Here is a 10,922-nt window from a genome sequence, read left to right on the forward strand (position 1 = left end):
CGGGTAATACAATCCCCAAACAAAACAATCAAACAAACAAAAAATCTTCACAGGTGACACACGTCATGAGGAATTGTAAAACACACCTATGAAAAAAAAAAAAAAACAAAAACAAACCATCAAGTCTTAGATTCATAGCGAACACTAGGCAGTTTGTACCATCAAACGTAAGAAACAGTGCTTATTTTTTTATGTGCATGGGGTATTACTGTATGAGTGTCTGTTTTTACTGTGTTTACAGTGTTTACAGTGTTTTGTCTGTGTTTACAGTGCCCTCAGAGGACAGGCACATCTTCTGGAACTAGAGTTACAAATGTGAGTCATCTTAAAGAGGGTGGAAACCTCAGTCATGAAAAACATCTCTTGTTCTTGGTCCCTGCATCCCTGTCCTTGTCACTGTCTTGACTTTGTGCCTGTTCACCACCCCCTGGAGGCCATCAGCTCAAATCTTTCACCTGACTCTTGATCACTGTTCACTAGCAAATCGGGTCCTAGTACTTCAGATGCTTTGAGTTAGACTGAGCAAACCCCACCCCACCCCCTCTGGAAAGGGCTCTTGGATGGGACAGACTTCACATTCCCAAAGGGACCCCAGGGACTGTTGGCCACTCTGCTGGTCTACTGTGGTCTACTCTTTGCTTTGGTACCACTTGCATGGACTTTCTGAATGCTTTCCAGCCTTTTTTTCCTGGGAGCTCCAGTTCCTCCTCCAGCTGCTGGGGTTCCTCCTTCACAACATGAGGTCATCAGTAGTAGATTGTTGGCTGCACCCTCCGCCCCTCTTTTAAGGCAGTTAGACACACCACTGCAAGGCTCTTTCCCTGTCCTGGTGAATTTCCTATGAATATGACATGAATCGCTGTCAAATGCAAAGTTCCCAGTGCTGGGTCTGGTTTTTGTTTGTTTGTTTATTTGTTTGTTTGTTTGTTTTTTGTAGACACTCCATCTATCAAGTAGACATTTTCAGCCACTGTAGTGTCAACCCAGGTGTTCCCCAGATGTGTTCCACAGAAGCCCAGCATCTCCTCTCCATAACACTTTTACAGGGTGCCCCTGGAATGAAACTAGAAGTCTAGACATAACATAACCAGTCTGATATTGGCACAGTGGGTCCTGAGAAATTCTGGGACCTTATCCAAAGGTGGGGCCAGAGTGCCTGCTGAATCTGTGGTGTGATCTCAGTCCCAGGCAGACAAAGCTGAACCTTGGTGGTTACCTCACACTGTGTGAAATCCAAAAAGCTGTCATCCAAGAACACTTGAGGCTGGAGCAGAGGAACCCCAAACTGCCAGCCTCGGTTACAGGAAGGCTCTGTCTCAAAAGACAAACAAAAAATCCTCAGTCCTAAAGGAAAGATTTAAATTCAGATCCATATTAAAGAACTTAGGTAATGAAAACCTTAAGACAAAATAAAGCAAACTATATCTAGAATCCAAGATTTGGGAACACTTTCTTCACCAAGACATGACTCCATAAATTATTTTTTAAAACACACAAGATTTTCATACAGCAAATATATCAACAAAGTTGAAAACAAAAAAAAAGGTTTTTTTTTTTTAATTGAAAACTTACAAAAACATCTCACAGCAGGGAAGTGTGGCACATGCCATTAATCCCAGCACTCAAGAGGCAAAGGCAGGCAGATGAATCTCTGTGAGTTCACGGCTAGCCTGGTCTATATAGCGAGTCCAGAACAGCCATGGCTATTACACAGAGAAACCCTGTCTCAAAAAAAAAAAAAAAAGAAAGAAAGAAAGAAAAAGAAAAATAATCACAACTTAAAAAATATACAAAACTTATGTGGACTGTTGTCAGATGGACAATAAATGGCCAACCTCAACTTCTATAGCATCATAGGACAACTTGTAAGTTTTAAAGGTTATGACATCTACTGCTGGCACAAATGAGTGGTGAGTGAGAAAGGGAAGGGTCCCTTCAATGCAGGCTCCGCTGAGAACTACACCCCTTGGCAGGCTCTCTGGCCAAATTCACCCTGCATTTAAATATTTAGACCTTTCAATGCAGCAGTAGCCATATCACAGGGAGTCCCTTTGCTGCATTATCCTTCACTGGTATTTTATTTTAAAAGCAAAGATTTTTTTTATGTTTATTCTACATTGATAGGGAGTTGACTGTGTCTTTTCTTTACACTTTTGCATCAAGCGCCTTTACTCTGAGCCCTTTGCCCCAGCCACGGGCACTTCTGGCTTCTTTGGTTGTGGATGGATGAGAATGTTACATTGCTAAAGAAATAAAATAACCAAAGCAGGTGTAGCAACAGAGGCCAGCAGGTGCTGTTCAGAGGTAATTGGGAGGATCGAAGAGACATACTCCTCCATCTTAGCGTTTTCTTTAGTGCTTTAAGCTACCCTTCAAACTAAGGAATATTCAAAACATGTAAATAAGCTCACAGTGAAAAATCTTGTTCACCGGCTTCATCTTTTGGGTTGTTCTCTCCCTAGAGGCAATTGCTGTTTCTCACTTGCGTGTTGTTTTGTTTTGTTTTGTTTTCCCCTAATTATCTTATGCATGTACGAACAAATAAATTCATATGGTGTTTATTTGTGGGGATTTGCATAGATTACAAAGACTATACAAAACATTGTGGTGTAAATAATATAGTTCCATAACACATTCATTCACAAAGGATTGCTCAATGGAGGAACGGCAGAATTCAGAAATCGTATTGCTATGCAGGCTTAAAGTAACCCTGTGGTTAATATTTGGAAATGCCACAAACCGGAGCACGCTCTTCTGACCAGTAGGTGGCTCACTCACGCTACGTGAATCCTCTCTTTTGTGGCTTTTCTCTTTCGGCAGCTGCTGCTGAGGTTTCCCTGATCTGTTGTGCATCCGACTTCATAATTTAGTAGACTGCACTCCTCCTGATAATAAGCACTTCCCGTCCATTTAAATTTATTTTAATTAAAAAAGTCAGGGTCTCATGAATCCTGGGCTGGCCCTGAACTATGTAGCTGAGAGGGGTCTAGAACTCCTGGTCCTATCATTTGCTGGTTACTTTCAAGTGCTGGGATTACAGGTGTGCACCTTCACACTGAGTTTGTGGGATGATGAGATTGAGCATGTGTGCTGAGATGACTATAGTGTCAGCCCTGAGATTTTATTTTACTCTGTCTTTTCTGTTTATAAGGAACTAATGTGTCACTCTTATTATGATGTGGTGTTTGTTTTCGTGTGTGTGCTGAGCTCTACATTCAGTGGCACAGGCTCAGCAAGGCGTGCAAATCTTGACCTGCTGCTGGTAGAAGTTGTTTAAGTGGCATTTGCAAGGCTGTAGGGATTTTCAGCAGCACATATCTTTATCAGGAATATTCACACCCCCTGCCCATAGACCACAGCCTTTTAACAAATAACATGCTACACATGCTGTGTATGTTATTCGTCATGTTCACGTGTGAACAAGGTAAGTACAAAGATGCTTCTTTTCTCCCTCAACCGCTGCAAAGTGCAAAGAAGGAACACGATTATGGGGTCAGATTGTAGACTTGCTTCTGTTTCTCTTGACCTTTGAGGCCTGAAGCAACAGTTCCCACCTGGATTTTGTCTAAGGAATAAAGTCCCCACAAGTAAAATATACGATATATACATTTAAAGAGACATGGCCAATATAAACACGGCAGTTAAGTAGGAGCACGGATGCCTAGAAGTCGCTGGAAGCCAAGCAAGATGGCAGGTGTGGAGCTCAAAGAAGAATTTGGAGGCTAGCTGGGTGGGATTTGCCAATGCACCCCCACACCACCATCCCAAATCAAGCGTACAGAAAGGTCAGTGAAAGGGGAGTTTGAATTCGCTCTGCGCTCACAGATGAACAGGCCTGGGAGAGTCAACACAAATCATCTGGTTGTTCTCCCAGATTTGTGCTCTCCAGAGTACTCAGGTCCTTGCCCAGAATAAGAAAGAGAGCACAAGGAGAGCAATCCCAGGTTTTTCCTCAAGGAATGTGGTGTTCAGTTACTGCCAACGACATGGTTTGGAGATGTGGCGGAAATAGTAGTTGCTGGCAGCCTGTTCACGACTACACTGGTAGTAAATCCGGGGATTACTTTTAAGCAGCGTGTCAGTGAGCAGAAGTCAGATGCCTGATCATGGCACTTCGTTGCTTATACTTCACTGCTCCTTCGGGACATGGATTTCAGCCATTGGATGTTGAGTTTATGAACAGTTAATGTGAAAAAGTGACTATCATCCCACAGTTGCCAAAGCGGAAGCTGGAGGGATGATAGCAGTTTAAAAACCAGATGATGAGACAAATCCATGGACATAAAATGAACACATACGGAGTTCCAGAAACAGATGATGAAGAAGGAAGACAAAGGCCAGCTTAGCCCTTGCTGTGTGTATTGTCCGCAGTAACACTATCATGGAAGTCACCAGCAGTGGGGTCAGAGAGTGGGGTGGAGCCTTGGGGTGTGGCTAGGGTTGAAAATGGTGAACATTGTGAGTTTACAAGTCTAAGTAATATGTTGATATGAGCACATATTCAGTACATAGAGGGTGTCTAACATGTACACTGTGAGAACGGCAGAAACAGGAAGCAATCAGCTGTGACTACAGTGGAATACATAGCAACAGAAGCAAGGGCCACACACTAAGAATGCTGTGCTGTGGCATAGACAGAAGAAGAAAGGTGGGACCAGGCCACCAAGAAACATATGGAGATGGAGCAGGCGTCTGAGATGAAGGACCAAGAAAACATTCAAGAGCTGCAGGACCCCTCCCCCCCCCCGCACAGCCTTGGCTGCACCATGAGCAGACGGGGAGGAATTTGGAAGCACAGCATAGAGAATTAGAGAGGAAAGGCCATCAGTTTGAGGAAGAAAAAGCAAACTGGCAAGTTCAACAACGTATTTTTAGAATGAACCTCTTGAAGAACCATGGCAAAGAACAAGAAGAGAGGCTAGATGCTTATTTATTCATTATTTATTTATTCCACAGTCCCTCTGTGTAGCCCTGACTGGCTAGGAACTCGCTCTGCAGATCAGGCTGGGCTTGAACTCACAGAGACCATCCTGCCTCTTCCTCCAAAAGCAGGGATTAAAGACATCAGCATGCCTGGTTACAAGATCTTTTAAACTCTATTGACTATATATGAGTTGCCAGTATGCCAGCTTGAACATCAGTGTTTGTTGGAACCATTTGACCAATTTTCATCAGCTTTATCAATAATGGTGGTTTTATGGATACACAGCATAAAAATATTTTTTTTTTGCTATTGTTCTTGATGGATATCTAAGTGACTTGAGCTTTCTAGGACACTGTATTTGGAAATTAACAGCCATAAATACACATTTATATTCTCTTTTCCTTATTTAATTAAAAAGATGTCTTCAGCTTAATGCAAGAGAACAACTTACTTTCACACAAGCATGTTCTGGTGGCTGTATTGTTTACAGAATATTCAAAAGTAAAAGGACTCTGGAAGTTTCACTGGGAATAAATTTCCAGAAAATGATGCAAATATGCTTCTCTGTGATAATTCTAAACAAAACATCCATTTGATGCCACTTTACAGTAATGTATGTAGTCTACCCATGGATTCTATGTTTCACAATTCTGTCACCTGAAAGAACACGTGGGAAAGAAAACCTACATGTTTATGATGCATGTGGAGCCTTTTAATAATAGTCCTTGTTCATTTTGAATTATATATATATTGTATATATACTATACACTATCTATAGTGTTCTTTTAGCTAGAATTTTGTCACTGTTTCATTTTTATAATAACATTTAATTTAGATATTTTCCATAGACTGACCCTGCTAAAATGGAATATAACATCTTCCATTTGGTAGAACCAACAAGGGAACGCCTTTAACTACCTCTTTGCACTCTGTGGTCATTGGCAGGGGGAACGCTTTTCTAGACAAACTGTGAAGCTAAAGGTTAACCTGTTTCTGCGGATACCCAGAACTGGGAATCAAGGCCTCTTGAAAAGGAAAAGCGATCATTCAACATCAATCCCTCCCTTAGGGCCAGGACCCAGAGATTCAGAGGGAACCATTTAGACATCAGTTTCTATACCCTAGTGTGTTCTAGTATTTTGTGTAGGGAGCAGGACTCATTCAAGCATGGCTGAGCTCAGCACTCAGGCAACAACTGCAGAGGAAACTTTCCCACATCTGGAGTCTGACTTCAGCCCATGATCTTCACCTTCAAGCTCAAGAAGACAGCTTAACAGCTCCAGGCTAGGGGGAAGGGTTAAGGGAGGGGTAGCAAGCAGCAGCCATAGCCCCTGCATTGAAGCCCTCAAGATTCAAGTACAGCAGGCAAAGCCTTTTCAGGCTTGTGACCCAGAGGCCCTAGACATGCTGACATGATCAAATTGTGCCAGAACCACATACCAGGGCATATGATCTTCAGTTTAAGTTAAGTTTGAATCACATGCTTTATTCTGGGGTCTGAAAACAATGTCCCATCAGGACGTCTAGACTGACAGAAAGGAAAAAGTAGACCCCAGTTGGAATCTGGGGCTGCTAATAGAAAATGGAGATGGCTACTGAGGCCGCCTGGCCTTGAGATTCTACACTAACACCAACCCAATGGCTCATAAAGTTTCCCACATAAGTCCCAACCAAGAACAGTGGGACAGCTTGAGAAAACCCCAAGATGTTTCTCCTTCTCTCTGAGCATGTTTTTCCAACAGATGCTGAAGAACATTGCCAAATTCAGTTACTACCTAGAAATGCCATGCTGGTCACTATACAAACTGGTGAGTACAGAATGCTCAACCCACACAACTGGAGGGAAAAAACAAAAAGCTCATGCCATTTGTTGATTCACCCAACAAATATTTAGAGACTGCCTCCCCTCCGGCCCTATGGTGACATTGCTGTAGTGTGCACAAGGCAGTTTATTTGCCAACTCCAAGATCTGTATTTACCACCTTGCAAAGTCGATTAAATTTAGCCTAAAGCCGCCTCTGCCCGTGGCACACTGTAGCTTAGTAGGTAGACGATCTCTGACCTAACTTGTGAGTGCAGGCTTACGTACGGTGAACAGATCTTAGGCAGTCAGAGCAGCCAGGCTTGTAAGTCCAGGGGTGGGGTTGCCCAGACACAGACACAGCCAAGCTCAGCAGCTAAGATCGCATACTGATCTTACTGATCATGAGACCCCGCACAACCACCTGTAAGTCCGCCTCCAGGGGATTCAGCACCTCTGGGTTCTGCGGGCACACATGGCACACGCACGTGCACTCAGGCACGCAGAGAACCATGTGAACAATAAAAGCAATAGACTATGTCTTTAAAAAGTATTCCTTCCATAGTCTTCTACGTCTTGGCAATGGGCAGTATTTTGAGCCAGAAATCCTGGCAGTCACTCCTCCTCTCTTACAACCCACATTCATGGGACTATGAAACGTTATACTCTGCCGCAAAGAGCTAACTACTTTTTTCTCATTTTTTATTAGTTTTCCGAGAATTTCATAGTCTATTTCGACCACATTCAGCACACTCCCTCAACTTCCCCCAGATCTATCCCCTTCCATATCCTCCCAACTTTGTGTTCTCTTTAATTTTTTTTTCACAAAACATGTTTAAATCATACTCTCTCCCTTCCCTCAACTCCTCCCCAATTCCCCCCACCTCCCTACCCACCCAACTTCGTGTTCTTTTAGAAAACACATCAAGTAAAGTTTGTGCCACCAGAATACTGCTCTAATCACTTCCCCTTTGCCCTTAGCAAGGTCCAAAGTTTCATGAGTGTTTGCCTACATTATCACTGGGAATGTTTGTTGCTGTAGTTCTCTTCTCTGCATGCATCTCTCTCACCCCACCCCTAGTTCCATATACTCCCACTTACCCCAGGGTCTAAAAGGAACAGGAACAACAGACATCTGATACTGCTTTGCTTTTTTCTCTTTATTTATTCATTTGCTTTACATCCCGATGGCAGCCCCCTCCCTCCCCTCCTCCCAGTCCCACCCTCATCCCCCGTTCTCCCCTCCCCTTATTCTCTGGTGGGGGAGCCCCACCAGTGGTGCCATCCCGGCACTTCATGCAGCATCATGACTAAGTGCATCCTTTTTCAGTGAGGCCAGACAAGGCAGCCCAGCTATAGGAAAGTAATCCAATGGCAGACAACAGAGTCCATGTGAGGGACAGCCCCCACTCCAATTTCTAGGGAACCCATGTGAAGACCAAGCTGCCCATCAACTCCATAAATGTAGGGAGCCTAGGTCCAGTCCATGCATACTCTTAGGTTGGTGTTCCAGTCTCTATGAGCCCCCATGGGCCTAGGTTAGTTGACTCTGTTGGTCTTCTTGTGGAATTCTTGTCACCTTTCTGGTTCCTTTATCTTTCCCCGAAGTCTTCCATAAGATTCCCAAATCTCCCTCTAATGTTTTACTGTGGGTCTCAGTATCTGTTTTTGTCAGCTGATGGTGGAGCCTCTCAGAGGACAGCTAGCTAGGCTCATGTCATATATGTCTTTCTGGGTCTGACCTCACTCACGATGAACTTTTCTAGTTCCAATCATTTGCCTGAAAATTTAATGATTTCCTTGTTTTTAATAGCTGAGTAGTATTCCATTGTATATATGTACCATATTTTCTTTATCCATTCTTCAGCTGAAGGACATCTGGGTTGTTTCCAGTTTCTGGCTATTATGAATAAAGCTTCTATGAACATAGTTGAGCAAATGTCCTTGTGGTATGAAGGAGCATCTTTTGGGTTCATGCCCAGGAGAGGTATAGCTGGGTCTTAAGGAAGAACTAGTCCCAATTTTACAAGAAAGCACCAAATTGATTTCCAGAATGTTGGCACAAGTTTGCACTCCCACCAGCAATGGAGGAGTGTTCTTCTTGAGCTACATCCTCACCACAATGCAGTGTGAGTTTTTGATCTTAGCCATTTTGACGCGTTTAAGATTGAATCTCAGAGTTGTTTTGATAACTAAAGACATTGAGCATTACTTTAAGTTAGAGATTTCTCTGTTGATAATTCTCAGTTTAGCTCAGTACCCCATTTTTAAATTGGATTATTTGATTTGTTGGTGTTTAATTTCTTGAGTTCTTTACGTATTTTAAATATTAGCCCTCTGTCAGATGTACGGTTGGTGAAGATCTTTTCCCAATCTGTCTGGTGCCATTTTGTCCTATTGGCAATGTCCTGTAGGCTTAGATTTTTCACTAAACCTACTTTATTTAGGGTTCCTACCACCCTTCCACCCACTGACCAGAGGTAGGGGACAAAGAAGATTATTAGATAAAGGGAATTGTAGACCTTTTCAGAAGTAGTTCTTTGGGATGTGTCCACTCTTTACTGTCCAGTTACCAGCAGTCCAGTCCAAAGGCCAACACCAAGCAGCAACACACATCAGCACAAATCAGAAGATCGGGACAAGTCAGGGAGAGCCGCAAGACTCAGGTAGATTGCCCCGAGAAGTTCTCTGTAACGTTTCTCTCCGCGAAGTCATGTGTCGAAGCACAAAGGTCAGAGCAGCTATGTCAATCAGAAAAGCAACGTCTCACTGTTCGTGGGCTTCCATATATCTCTTCTCCTGAGAGTCCACCCACAGCTGTTCTCAGCTGGCCAAAGTCATGGCCCTTGCATGAGAGGGCTCACAGAATAAACCTCACATGCCCTCTCACAAGCCAGCCTCCCGCAAAATATCACATGACTCAACTGAGTTGTCAAAGAAACCAGAAATTTCCACTTCAGTATTCTTTGCCTTGTACAAGGTTTTCAGTTTCATGATGTCCCATTTATTAATTGTTGATCTTAGAGCCTGAGCTGTTGGTGTTCAGTTCAAGTAGTTGTGTTAAAGGTTTTTATCCACCTTTTTTACTATTTAGATTTAGTATATCCAGTTTTATGCTGAAGTCTTTTATTTACTTGGACTTAAATTCTGTTCACAGCCACAAATATGGATCTACTTGCATTCTTCTACATACAGACATCTAGTTAGGCCAGCACCATTTGTTGAAGTTGCTTTTTTTTCTGATTTTATAGTTTTGGCTTCTTTGTTAAAAAAAAAAATAAGTGTTTGTTGGTGTGTAGGTTTATTTCTGGGTCTTTGATTCAATTCCATTGGTCAACCTGTCTGTTTTTATGCCAATATCATGTGGTTTTTATTACTACTGCTTTAGAGTACAACTTGAAACGAGGGATGGAGATATTTCCAGAAGCTGTTTTAGTGTACAGGTTTGTTTTTGCTGTTCTGAGTTGTTTGTCCATATGAATTAGAGAATTGCTCTTTCAAGGTCTGCAAAGAATTGTGTTGAAATTTTGATGGGAATTGCTTTGAATCTGTACATTGCTTTTGGTGAGATGGCCATCTTTACTATATTAATCCTACTTATATATGAACATAGGAGGATCTTTCCATTTTCTGATATCTTCTTCAATTTCTTTCTTCAGAGACTTGAAGTTTTTGTCATACAGATCTTTCACTTGCTTGGCTAGAGTGACACCAAGATATTTTATATTATTTCTGGCTATTGTGAAGGGTGTTGTTTCTCTAATTTCTTTTTTGGCCCCTTTGTCATTTGTATAAATGAGGGATACTTTTTTTTCTTTTTAGTTAATTTTGTATCTAGCTACTTTAATTAAGAAGTCCTTCAACTGCAGGAGCTCTCTGGTAGAATTTAGGTTTCCTGGTGTACTGTCAGGTCATCGTGAATAGGAATATTTTGACTTCTTTCTTTCCAATTTGTATCCCCCTGATTTCCTTTAGTTGTCTTACTGCTCTAGCTAGAACTTCAAGTAGTATGTTCAATAGATATGGAGAGAGTGGATAGCCTTGTTTTATCCCTGATTTTAGTGGAATCGCTTCAAGTTTCTCTTCATTTAATTTGACGTTGACTGTTTGCTTTCTAGATGTTGCCTTTGTTATGGTTAGGTATGGGCCTAGTATCCCTAATCTCTCCAAAACTTTTATCATGAAAGGTTGTTGGAG

The sequence above is a fragment of the Psammomys obesus genome, unplaced genomic scaffold (assembly GCF_907164565.1).
Source record: "Psammomys obesus unplaced genomic scaffold, mPsaObe1.curated_primary_1811, whole genome shotgun sequence".
NCBI classification, from domain to species: Eukaryota; Metazoa; Chordata; class Mammalia; order Rodentia; family Muridae; genus Psammomys; species Psammomys obesus.